Source organism: Vicugna pacos, chromosome 20 (genome assembly GCF_048564905.1).
Source record: "Vicugna pacos chromosome 20, VicPac4, whole genome shotgun sequence".
NCBI lineage: Eukaryota > Metazoa > Chordata > Mammalia > Artiodactyla > Camelidae > Vicugna > Vicugna pacos.
Window position 1 is genome coordinate 20,232,387 of NC_133006.1, and position 14,057 is coordinate 20,246,443.

At 39.0% G+C, this 14,057-nt stretch overlaps 1 protein-coding gene across 4 annotated transcripts in view; it reads right to left on the reverse strand.

Moving 5' to 3' along the window:
* BRPF3 (bromodomain and PHD finger containing 3) overlaps nt 1-1,318 on the reverse strand; it is a 33,510-nt gene extending 32,192 nt beyond the window's left edge. Inside the window, exon 1 of one of the 4 annotated variants that reach the window (XR_012062177.1) lies at nt 747-1,317. The gene's annotated coding sequence lies outside the window, so the exon portion shown is untranslated. Of the gene's footprint in view, nt 1-746 lie in introns of all 4 variants that reach the window. The other 3 variants (XR_012062178.1, XM_072945127.1, XM_031688461.2) reach the window with 3 other exon arrangements.
* Between the last annotated feature and the right edge of the window lie 12,739 nt (nt 1,319-14,057).

Genomic DNA, 14,057 nt, shown 5'->3' on the forward strand with positions numbered 1-14,057 from the left:
GAGTTTCTCATCCCACACAGCCCTTCCCACGTACACAACTCCACAACATCCCCAGAGATCTTCTCGGCACCCCCTGAGCCCTCACTGGCCCACCTCACCCAGGTCCGCGACGAATGAGGAGTTTCTGCAATTAGACTGTTTCCCCTGCACTCTACACGAGATACTCATGAGACAAGTAAGGACCCTGGCCAAGTCTCCTGCCCCTTTAAAGGGGCACCTCTTCCAGAAGAATCTTGACCCTTCGGAGAAGAAAGGAGGGAAATAACATCTCCTCACCAGAAGGGAGGGGGCAAGCGCGCCAGAGGCACTGACGCGGAGTCCGATCCCTCAGAAAGCTAGCTCCTGCGAACAAGCGGGGCACGGAGGCGAGCGTCCATTGGCCGCCTCACCTGCCCGTCAGCAGGAATCGTGGGGCCAAGAGACGCTCAAGGGGTGGAACTCTCATCTGGACTGACCAATTGGAGAGCGTGGCGGAGGCGGGGCTCGGCGGCTCGGCTTCCAGGGCCGGGGGAGGGAAACAAGATGGCGGCTGCGGGAGGGGGTCCTCGATTTTCAGCTCCCCCCTCACCCGCCTTCTTCTTCCCCGCCGCCGCCCTCGCTCTAGGAGAGAGCTTTCGCGCCGCCCCTGCCCTGCTCAGGAAGTCCCCTGTTTCCCTCCCCAACCCCAAGCAGTCCCTGGTCCCCGTAGGCCCCGCTGCCCCCGCCCCGGCTCCCGTTCCGTCCGGCCCCGCTGCCGCCCCCATTACCTCAGCCGCCAGCCCGGCCCCTCCGTTCGGGGCCCCTGGGCGCGGGCCAGCCCTCCGTCGAGCAGGTCGGCGCGGCCCTGGGAGAGGAGCGCAGATTCCTACTGCGCTGGCCTCCGCGGCCACCGCCGTGCCCCCTCCCGGCCCGCTCTGGGGCCCCGGCCCGGCTGCCGCCGCCGCCGCTACAGGGGGAGGAGGGGGAATGGAGCCGCCGCCGCCGCTGCCGCCACGGAGCCCGGCCGAGGGGAGGAGGGATCAGCCCCCAGGCAGGATCCGCCCCTCCGGCCTCCCCCCCGCCGCCACCTCCACCCCTTCCCTCGCTCCCTCCCTGGCTCTGCGGGCTCTCCCGCTGAACAGGAGCGAGAGCGCGAAAGAGGGGGGAAACGGGGGGAAAAAATCCCCCCGCCCGTGCCCGGCGCGGCGGCGGCCGGGGCGGCGCGGAGAGGAGCGCGGAGCTGCTGCCGCCACAGGGCACGGTCCCCTGCTCGGCCTCACGGTGGCGGTGCGGACGCGGCAGGGGCGCGGAGCAAAGACGGGATCTGTGTCCGCCTCAGCCGCGGCTTCACCCTGGCTCAGCTTGCCCCTGGGCGAGCCCGATGTGAGAGCTGGGGGACGTTCGGGTCCATTTGGGAAAGACAGAGGTTCTTAACTTTAGAGTGGTTAGTCGTCCCCTCCCCCCAGCCCTGCGAAGAAGGTGGCTAAGGTCTGGGACAACAAACCCCCTCCTGAGCTAAAGGGTCCCTCCAAAGGTTAAACCAGGACAATCATTTAAGTCAAAACTGGTCTGTAGTTTCTTGGGGTGCAGGTGCCTGCACTACTCGCAGAAAGTCGCCCTCCTCCCCCCGTGCTCCAGTCCGGAGGACAAAGGTCTGTCGATGTCCATACTCTCAGTGAGGACCGCCGGGGAAGACTCGCCTCTGTTGTGTACAGGTGAGCTTCTTGTTCCCCACAAGACATCCTTCTTAAGAAACAGACCTGACTTTTCGCTGTGTGCCATCCTCTCCATTCTGTGTTTAAAAGAGTAAACATAAAAGTTTGACAATCTATTTAAGGACGTCTGGTTGGTCACTGTAGATAAGGGAAACTCTTAAACCTGATTCGGCTAGGAGTCGGTTATTTTAATGCAATAAGCGGCTTTCTAACAGATGTTTGACAAACGGCGACTTAAGATTTTCAGATGTGATCAGACTGGCTTTTCCTTTGGTAAATAAATTTAGAAGAGAAGAGGGCTTCTTTGTCACCCCCGTTTTGCCTATAAATTGGATAACTTATACCTCGTATAACTGAAGTCTGAAGCACCAATATTTAATGATGTTTATAATGGGTGTATGAATAGGCTGCCTTTAAATGTGGAGATGAATGGCATATTTTGAAAGCGTTTCCGATGCCCGCGCTGGTGGTGTAGCTTGATAAGACAATTTCTAGCTTGGTTCTGATAATCAAGGACACAGATTCTAGAGTCAGAGAAAGAAGGATTAAGGCTTAGGATCCAAGTCTTCTAAATGTTTAAACTGAACGAACTGCTACCTTTGAATGATAGGTGTTCATTATCCTAAGAAATATAAGCATATTGTGTTTTGAATTTGAAAGTTTGATAAAGGTAAGGAAGCAAATTTGTATTATAAAGATGTTTTCCTGATTACTTGGTAGCACCTTCTGGCAAAGTGATAGCAAAATTACTTCATTAACCAATTCTTTTTTAAAGAAAAAGGGAGTGGCACGTGGAGGTAAGCAAGGGCAGGGCAATGTTTTGAAAGCTGTGAAGGTGAAATAATATGAAATTAATGTCAAGTGTTCTAAGGCTGGGGGAATAATCATTTAGAAGGAAGGTGTGGAAGAAAAGATGATTAACTGTGGAAGGGAAAACCCCAGAGGCAAGAGAATATTATAATTACTTTTAGTTTAAAAAAAAAAAGATTTGTCTCTAATAGAAACAAGAATACTGAATTTCATTTCTTGTTCCTTTAAAATGTGAACTATAACCATTTCTACATATGACTAGTAAGTTTCATTTCTTGATAGATGTTCTTAAAATGTACAATTCTATTTGTGTGATTGGGAGCTATATTTTTCTACTGAAATTAAAAAAATGAATAAATACTCTCAGAAAATATATTAGTCTGCACTTGTAACAGAAAGTGAAATGATGATTTGAATGCTATTGAAAATTAATTGTTAACCTGATACATATGATTTCCAGGTTTTTCTATTCAAAGCTTTCATAGTAAGACCTAATTCAACCTAAGTGTTTCTTTCATTTTCTACTTCCACTTTCTTAATGGTAACATTACAGTTGTCCTCACTTTTATTTTTAATATTTGGAATTGGTTCCTGTTAGCACACATAACCAGTTCACTATGATGTAATTTCAAATGTAACACGGGACAGTTATGTCATTAAAAACAAATTTGGAACAGGTATCAAAAATCCCATAGGCACTAAATTTAATTCACTTTAATCTTTAGCTATCTTGAGATTAAATTTACCAGCCCTTGGCCTTTCCATTAAGCCATACAGCAATTAAATTCAACAAAAAGAGACAGAGATCTTTGATTCCAAATAGTAGTTTTTAAAGACTCTGCTTTTTAAAGTAGAGACTAACTTATTTGGAGTAAGAGAATGTTTTACCATTTAGAACCGAGAGAGGAAACGTGACTACAAAAACTTTCCCTCAATTTTTTTCCCCTAGCATCTCAGGATAGCTTTGTCAGTGCTTTAGTATTATCAGTAGTTTACCAAAGCAAGAAACCTCAGATGCAATACCCACTGGATTAACAAAATATGTGTGATGTGAAGAAAATAGGTTTTAATTGAGTGTTAAATTATTTTATTGAGTTATAGTCAGTTTACAATGTTGTGTTAAATCATTTTTAATGGAATATTCCTTCCTTAAACTTTGGCTAAAAGAATTCTGAAATCATAGTGGGAAGAATATTGGAGGTTGGAATCATTGTGATATTTTTATGCTGTAATGAAAATGCTTTAAGAATATAGTTTGCTTAGAAAAAGAAAAAATTTAGCTATGCTGACAACAGGCTTTAAACTGAATACCACACCCTCTAAATTTAATTCCACTCATTTATTCCTATAACAGACCCTTTTTGAACACCTACTCTGTGTCCAACACTGTGTAAATTGCTTTGGAAAATAATGACAAAATCTCAACCTAGAAAGGGTATAGTAATGATATGTAAGCATAGAATATATTTTTCCTTGCCTTGAACAGTGTACAATCAAGCAAGCTAGAAATAACTGGAAGACACATGCAGGAGACATTAGGTAAGGCAGTGAACAGTGTAGAGCCACCACTATTCAAATGGAGGATAGGACACTTCTTTTAGCCTGGTTCTAAGTAGTGATGGATGTGAATTGGTGAAAAGAGCGTGGAATGGCATTATTAGGCTGAAGATAGGGCAGCCGAGGCAAAGGGACAATATGCAGGGAATAATAAGGAAAATATCCTAGCTGGTCTGTATGGGAAGATGTAAAAAAAAAGAAAAGGTCGAATTGGATGTGAGTTTGGCAAGGGTATAGGGATAATCAAAAATAATACCTAATACTTCTGTGCAAGGTACTGTGTTTAGTGCTTTAACACACTGTATTTATTTAAAAATCTTTATTGCACTTAGAAAACAAACTCAAACTAGTTTAATTAATAAAGGACGTCTACTGATTCTCATAACCAGAAAGTGCAGGGGTGCATCTGGTTTTAGGTAAGATCAAGTCAAGGGACTCAAATTATGTCACTGGGACACGGTCTTTTACTGTCTCTCAGCCAACCTGAACAATAGCTGTGGCCAGAAAGGCATGATACTCTGATGAGGTCTGGTCATTATTCATGTCCAGAACCAGAGGATGTGGGCAGAATTCTCTAAAGATACAGTGGGCACTACCAAATAGATCCAGTATGCATGCCATACCTCATTTATCAATTTGTAACTATGAAATTATTAGTATTATGGTATCCATTATACATAGGATAAACTAGAACAGGAATAGTATTGGGTAAACCAGGAAGAATTTATTATCGATAATTAGGCTTTGTGAAAGTAAAAGAGCATTAACCAGAATGGTAGAAGAGATGGTAGAGAAAGGAAGGGTCAAATCAGGAATCAGAAAACAAATCAACAGTTTGATGACTGATTGAACTTAGGAACAAAGGAGAAGATCGGTGATGAATCTAAGTTCAAACTTAGGAGGTTTTGACAACACTGGTACAATCATTGCAAATTAAGAGGCTGGCAAAGGGTTACTCAGGAGCCCCTGTTGGGTCTAAGGGCCCAGGATTAAGGAAGTAAGTCAGCTCAAGTTCTCGGGAGCCTCTTTTGGTCACACTAAATTACATATTCATTCAGTAATTATTTGTGAGCTGCCTGTTAGGTTCTGTTATATGCCTGTGAAGACCACAAGGGTGAAAAGGCTATGCTCTTACTCTTGAAGTCACTTAAAATCTAATCACAGGAAGAAAGCATGTATCTTAATAACTAAAACATGTGACAAGGTATAAGCACCTCAAGAGAGATGCAAGCAAAGTGGCATGAGAGTTTAAAGAAGAGGGGAAGGCTCTGTGAGAAAGGTACCATTTGAACTCCACCTTAAATCTTGTGTTGAGTGTCAGCTAGGAGGATGGTAGAGGGAGCGTGGTCCAGGCTGAGCACCCGGATGAGCAGAGGAAGATGGGACACCATAAGATTGATTCAGAGAACAAGAGGTTACCCCTTTTGACCAAAAATGGGAGATGTGAGAGAAAAGACTGGAAAGGTAAAACAAAGTCGGAGCATAGAATCTGTTGGGTAGGGAACTGGATGTGAAGGGGCAGTAGTTCCTTATGATTTTTAAAGCAGGGAAATGGCTTGAATAATTCAAGCTGTAAGATTTAGCCAGGCAAGAGAGTATGGTACAATGTGGTTTGAAAGATCCACTTGATATGGCTTGCATTGGCCTCTTTGGACTTGAATTCTGGCTAGAACATTTTACCATATACTCAGTGGGATACTAACCCACAAACCTGGAAGTAAATAGTATGTGGCAAGTCTAAATTGTTTTACCTGATTTAATGTCTTTTCATTTCAACTTTTAATTAGCATTTTTGTTAAATCCTAAACTTTTACTTGTGAGTGAAACCAGGACACCATAAAATGTTTCCATATTTTAGCAAAAGAACTGACCCTGCAAGTAGCCATCTACTTGGTATAATATTACTAAAGAGAGAAAATGCACAAAAATAATAGTACCTACCAAACTAGAACCTGCGTTTTAACAGAATTCCCCTAGGTGATTCATATGTGTGATGGTTAATTTTATGTGTCAACTTGTCTGTGCTAAGGAATGCCCAGGTAGCTGATAAAACATTATTTCTGGGTGTGTCTGTGAAGGTGTTTCTGGAAAAGATTAGCTTTTTAATCAGTAGACTGAGTAAAGAAGATCACCCTCACCAATGTGGATGGGCATCATCCTATCTGTTGAGGGCTAGAATGGGACAAAAAGTAGAGGAAGGCTGAATTTGCTCTCTTCATTAGCCAGAGCATTGTCTTCTCCTGCCCTTGGACTTTGGTGCTCCTGGTTTCCAGGCCTTGGACTTGGACTGAATTATACCAGTAGCTTTCCTGGTTCTCCAGCTTGCAGATGACAGATCATAGGACTTGTTGGCCTCAAAGATAGAGGTTTTTTACAAAGACAAGTCATAATATTATAAAAAATGAACAAAGAACAAGAAAGAATTTGAAATTTAAACTAACATTAGGAAGATGATAGCAGCAGAGTTTTTTTTAATTAAAGCTTTATTGAGATATAGCTTATTTACCATAAAATCCATCCATTTAAATTATACAATTCAGTGATTTTTAGAATATTTGCAAAGTTGTGCAACCATCAGCATATCTAATTTTAGAATATTTTCATCACCCCCCCAAAAAGCCTCATATCCATTAGCAGGCGCTCCCTACTCCCTCCTCCCCCCTAATTCTGGGCAAGTACAGATTGACTTTTCTGTCTGTACATCTGCCTGTTCTGGTCATTTCATGTGAATTGAATCATACAATATATGTTGTTTTGTGACTGATTTCTTTTACCATTTTCAAGGTTTATCCGTGTTGTAGCATATATCAATACTTCACTTCTCCTTCTTAAAATTTTTCAATTCTTAAATAATGATAGATTCACAAGATGTTGCAGAGATAATACAGAGAAAGATGTCCTATGTACTCTTCACCCAGTTTCTCCCAGTGGTTATATCTTACAAAACTATATATATAGCACATTATCTCAAAACACAAACACATGAAAGCTCACTAAATTCTCAAAAGTAAAAACAATATGAGCAGATTTTTGGTTTGATTAATTTGTTTATTCTTGCTTTTGCTACCATTGCTTTTGGTGTCAAATGCAAAAAGTCATTGCCAAGACTGATGTCAAGAAGCTTACTGCCTATATTTTCTTCTAGGAGTTTTATGGTTTCTTTAATCCATTTTGAGTTAACATCTGTGTATGGTGTAAGATAGTGGTCCAGTCTCATTCTTTTGCATGTGGATGTCCAGTTTTTCCAACTGGTCATTTATTAAAGAGACTGTCATTTCCTCATTATATATTCTTGGCTGTCATAAATTAATTAATCATATATTCATGGTTTATTTTGGGGCTTTCTATTCTGTCTCATTGATCTATGTGTCTGTTTTTAATGCCAATGCCATACTTTTTTCTATTACTATAGCTTTGTAATATAGTTTGAAATCAGGGAGCATGATTCCTCCATCTTTGTTCTTCTTCCTCAAGACTGCTTTGGCTATTTAGGGTTCTTATGTGGTTCCATACAAATTGTAGAATCGTTTGTTCTAGTTCTGTGAAAAATGCTGTTAGAATTTTGATAGGGATTGCATTGAATCTGTAAATTGCTTTGGGCAGTATGGATATTTTAACAATATTAATTATTCCAATCCACAATCATGGACTTTCTTTTCATTTTTTGTATGTCTTCTAGATTGGCAGTTTATTGAAAAATACTAAACATGCAATTAGCATATGACTTAGCAGTTGCATGCCAGAGCATCTATCCCTAAGAAATAAAGACTTATGTTCACATAATGACATGTACATGAATGTTCATAGCAGCTTTATCTGCAAAAGCCCCAAACTGGAAACAACTCCAATGTCCTTCAATGGGTAAATGGATAAACAAACTGTGGTACATCCATATCATGGATTATTACTTAGCAATAATAAACTCAGAGTTCATTCTCTGTGAATACCCTTTTCCCTGGAGCATTTATTAAAAATAATCAGTGGCAGTTGTTTAACATCACAGGTATCTTAGGTGGTAACAATTGGGTAGGGCAAAGAAGAAGCTGACAAAAAGCTTAAAAGGAAAAACTTCAGAATAAGATATCTATAGGAGTCTTTGAAAAGTTCCAACATATTCTTGGAAATCTAGAAGGCCACACATGCAGGGCTGTGTGCACACCCAGGAAAGTTCTGAGAAGACCCTAATCTCTCTCATGGCTAGGATACCTTAAAGCTTTGCACAAGGGGGAAGTAAAGACTAAAGCAGAGTTGTTTGCATTTTGCTGGAATCTTGAAGATATACCCTAACACCACACACACACACACACACAAAACACACCCTTGACAAAGGCTGGGAGACTTATTAATTCAAGGCATGTAAGGAAATAGTTGTCCATTCATTACCTGATCACTAAGCTAAGCAAGCAGACTGTTGTGGCCACGCATGACAAAGAATACAGATTTTACAGAATTAGTTCAGGAAAGTCACTAAACAAACAGCAACAGAAGCAACAACAACAAACACCACCAACTACAGACCCTGTGAAGTGAGAGGAATGTGATTTCCAGAGTTGCCCACATTATATTAGTTAAAATGTCTAATTTTCAAAAAAACTTAATGAGACACACAACAAAATGGGAAAATATGACAGACATGGGGTCGCGGTGGGGGAGGAAACGATTAATAGAAACTCTCAGGAAGCCTAGATGCACAGACTTTACTAGATAAAGAATTTGAGTCAGCTATTATAAATATATTCAAAGAACTAAAAGAAATCATGTCTAAAGAAATAAAGGAAAGTATGAGAATGTCTCACCAAATACAGACTATGAGTAAAGAAATAGAATTATAAAAAGAACCAATACAAGTATAAATACTAATACAAAAAGAGAACTTCAGTACAACAACTGAAGTGAAAATTTTACTAGATGGGCACAACTATAGATTCAACTTGGCAGAAAGAAGAATCAGCAAACTTGAAGATAGGTCAAGTGAGACTCTCCAGTCTGAGGACCAGAGAGGAAAAATAAAGAAAAATGAACAGAGCCACAGGGACCTATGAAACACCATGAAGTGTACCAACATATGCATAATGGAGGTCCCAGAAGGAGAGGAGAGAAAGGAACCAAAAAAATTGAGTAATGTCCCAAAACTTCCCAAATTGGGTGAAAATCGTGAATCTACACACACAAGAAGCTCAACACACTCAAGATAAACTCAAATAGATCTATATCTAGACACATCGCAAACAATCGGTCAAAAGCCAAGGACAAAGAGAGAATCTTGAAAGCAGCAAGAGATATGACTCATCACATAAAAGGTTGAATTCTCATCAATGTTAATATCCTGGTTGTGATATTTTCTATAGTTTTGCAAGATGTTACTATTGGAGGAAACTGGATAAAGTATACATGAAATCTCTTTGTATTATCTCTTATAACTGCTAATTAACCTACAATTATCTCAAAATAAAAAAGTTAATTTAGCACACACATGCTTCGAAAACAAGACTTGGGTCCAGGATGAAATCATAAAAGAAATGTACAAAATATTTAGAATTGAGCAGTAATATGAATACTGTGTATTAAAACGTGAGGAACAAAGAATAGTGGTAATTCAAGGTAAGCTTACAGCCTTGAATGCTTACATTAGAAATGAAGAATGTCTGAAAATTAAAAAATTTAAAAAGTTAGAAAAAGAACAAAGGGGAAGAAAGCAGATTAAAATGATTAGAGTAACAATCAGAAAAATAGACTAGAGATGATCAACGAGGCCAAAAGTTAGCTATCTGGGGGAAACAGTAATAAAATTGATAGGCAGTAGGGGTAGGGGGGAGAGGAAAGAGGAGAAAAAATATTAGTAATGCAAAGGGGAACATAACGATAGAAGCAGCAGAGATTTAAGAGAAAACATTTTACAAAACTTAGATGAACAAAATCCTAGAAAAATGTAACGGAGTAAAAATCTCATATAATCCTATGCCCATTAAAGAAACTGAAAATTGTTAAAATTTCTTACAAAAAATACATCAGGAGTAAATAATTATTAGGTGAATTCTACTAACTTTCCAAGAAACAGTTCATGTCGTTCATACACAATCTCTTCCAGAAAACTGAAAAAAGGAAATATTTCCAACTCATTCTATGAGATTAATGAAACTTAATTCCCGAAGCAATCAAATTAAAGCCAATCTCACTTGTGAACCTAGATACAAATGTATTAAAGTATTAGCAAACCAAATCAGTGATGTAAAAAAGAGGTAATAAATCATGACGAAGTCAGGCTAATTCCAGGGATATGAGAATGGTTTAATATTAGAGAACCAATTCTTCACATTAACAGTGAAGGAGAAAACCAATTATCATCTTAATAAATGTAGAAAAGCATTTTATAAAATTTAACACTCATCATAATAAAACAACTTTTAGTAAAGTAAGAATAGAAATGATCGTCCTGAATCTGTTAAAGGGTATCTGACATAACACCTAAAGCAAACATCATTCTCAATAAGGAAATATCAAAAGCATTTCCTTTAAGTAACAAGACAGGGATGTCCATAGGCCCTGCATAACATTGTGCTGAAGGTCAGTAAGACAGAAAAAGAAGGAAAGGAGAGAAACGGAGGGAGGGAGGAGGGAGGAAAGAAGGAAGAAAGAGGGAGAGGAAGAGAGAGAAAGGAAGGAGGGAGACTGGGAGGGAGAAAGAGAGGTCTGGTCTATTGTTTGAAAAGGGAAGATCAAAACTTATTAATGGATAATGTAACTTTCTATAGAGAAAACCCTTTAGAACCAACCAAATTATTAGGTATAATAAGAATGTTTAGCAAGGTGGCTAGATATAAGATGCAACAATAAATCGTATTTCTGATACCAGCAACTGAGAGAAAAAAAACTTTAAGATACTATTTACAACATAGGCAGAGGTGGCAATGATCTGGCTAGATTATATCTGATTTCTAGCTTCCTCCTCCAGTCTCCTTTCAATTTTGTGAGCTCCTCCCTTCAACCCATCCAATAAATTCTGTTTTTTCCTGAGATAGCTAGAATTGAGTTTTACTGCTTGCACGCACACATCCTGTGTTTACACTATTAGTTTAACGAGTATTTGGAATGAAATACGCGTGTCAGGGGTCCTCAAGACCACCCCCAAATTCAGTAATTCGATAGGGGGAATCAGGATTCAGTATGCAGCTATATTTACGGCTATGATTTATTACAGAGGAAGGACACAGAGCAAAATCAGTAAAATCAGCAAACAGAAAAGTCACATGGGGTGTAGTCTGGAGGAAACCAGGCCCAAGCTTCCATGAATCCTTCACACAGGATGCTCTTAATTCCCTCAACGATGAGTTGTAATAACACACGTCAAATGTTGTTTACCAAGGAAGCTCATTAGAGACTGTTCAGAGTTTTTATTGGGGGCTGGTTACATAGGCACCCACTGCCTGGTGGCATGTACTCAAATTCCAGACTTCCAGAAGGAAAACAGGTGTCTATCATAAAACATGTTGTTTGCACAAATAATTTAGGCACAGTGAACAACTCTTATCAGTGAGTGTGGTGAGAATCTTTCTGAAATCCAGGAGGTTCCCAGATGCCAGCCAGGTAAGCAGGCATTTCAAAGGATGTCAGTCAGTTTGGCTATGTTAACTCTTTTCTGCATAATGCACATTCTTTCTGCCATACTGAATTCCGAAAGGCCAATTTATTACAGCCACTTTTCAATCCATCCACTTAGCTCTGAAATAATATCATTTAACTTTAAATATATTTCATATTAACTATTATGAAATTACAGTTTTAAAAAGTCAAATAATATTATGAGGCTTAAAGTAAAACCCAGAGATCCTTGCTTCACCCCAACTCCTCTCTCAATCCACAAGCAACTATTTCAAACTCTAGTAGTTCTTTCTAATATTTACCTTTCATTTCTAAATAACACACATTTACTGTTCTTGATTTTTCAATTTTATACATTATCTGTTGTCTTTTAACTATAGACAATGAGGATTTAATTTTTTATATCTCCTACCACTCACTTCATATTCCCAAAATTGTTTTATCATAATTTTTAGTTAAATCTCTATTCTGTTTTTCATTATTATGATTATATAAATGTTTGCAAATGAGCCACACAGAAATTATATTTCTTTTTCATGTGAGTTGTCTTTCCTGGAATTAATAGTTGCCTGTTTTAAAATTTTAATTTTCTATGTACATATTACTATATCCATCTCTAAATGTTCCATCAGTACTGAAAACCTCCTCTCACATGGTTAATTGTATCTGGTAAATTATCCATTCTGTTGTTTCTGGAGTCTCCCAATGTTTGCACCCTAGGCCTGCCACACAACTCTTCCTGTGATTTCCCTTCACCTTAGCTGGGGATATCTTTTGCTTCTTTCTTGTATTGGGTCCCATGACTTTTATTTTTCTTGTTTTATTTCCACCATCATTTCTGTGGAAAATGTCATCCAGTTGCTTCCTGAGAAAGAATAGATAAATGAGACCTTGCATGCCTGAAAATGTCTTTATGCTATTCCCATACTTGATAGATATTTTGGCTAGGCATAGACTTGAATATGAAAACAATGTTCTCAGCATTTGAAGGGATTATTCTGATGTCTTCTAACTTGGTATCATTCTGATTCCTAATCTTTCCTACGTAACCAGTTTTTTCTCTCGAGAAGCTTCTAGGATCCTTCCTTTTTCTATCACTAGTGTTTTGGTTTAGGTCTTTTTTGCATTCATTGTGCCAGGGCACTGGGGGAGTCTTTCATTCATTTCTCTTTCTAGAATTACTATATAAATGGGATGTTGGATGACCTGAATTCATCCTCAAATTCTCTTTTCTCTTCTCTTTACTTCCCTATTTCCCTCTCCTTTCTGGGAAACTTCTTCAACTTCACCTTCCAAATTCTCCACTGTATCTTTAAAAACCTCTCATATTTTCCTATTTTAAATTTCCAAGACTTTTTTTTATTTTCTGCCTGCTTCTTTTCATTCTGCCTCCTTTCATTTCTAATATTATCGCATTCCCATTTCATGGATGCTACTCTTTGAGGCTAAGATTTTTGTTAAGTCTTCTTTGGTTCTCTACATTAACTCTTTCTCTTCTGCTTCTTTGTTTTGGGTTCTGACGTTCATGAGATTTCCCTCATGTATTTATTGATTCTTGATAGTTTACTCAATATTAAGAGTGACGTAATAAGTTTTTAAAAACTGTGTATGTTGGGAGAAGGGGAGGGAGTACTTTGGAAACATAAAGGCAAAATAAAGTGGGTGGAGGATGGGGGTAGATAGAGCCAGGAAACCCCAGAAAGTAAGCTGCCATTTATTGAACGCTACACAAAAACAGAAAAGAGAACTCTGAAGTTAGAAAAGCTCTACTGACCACACCTCCCCCTAAACAGGAAAACTAGTTTCATGTAAAAATGAGCAACAAAAGGGACAAGGCAAAGTTGCCTGCTTTATCTCTGTTTATAGATGATATGATTTTATATGTAGAAAACCCTAAAGATTTCACACACAAAAAAAACCTGTTAGGACTTAAATAAATTTAGCAAAGTAACAAGATACAAAGTCAACACAGAAAAATCAGTTGCTTTTCTACACACTAACAATGAATCATCTGAAAAGAAAATTTCAAAAACAATGCCATTTACAGCAGCATCAAAAAGAATAAAATGCTGAGGAATTGAGGTGAAAAACAATGAAAACTACAAAACATTGCTGGAAGAAATTAAAGAAGACATAATAAGTGGAAATGCATCATATAGGCATAGATTGGAAGCCTTCATATTGTTAAAACTACCTAAAACAATCTGCATATTTAATGTAACCCCTATCAAAATCGCAACGATGTTTTTTGCAGAAATAGAAAAACTCATCCTAAAATTCAAATTTATGAAATATAAAAGGCAATCTACCTAATAGGAGAAAAATTTTGAGAATCATATATCTGATAAGAGATTTATACCCAGAATATATAGAAAGGAAAAAAAAACAACAAAGAAAAGGAAAAAATTTGAAAAAATA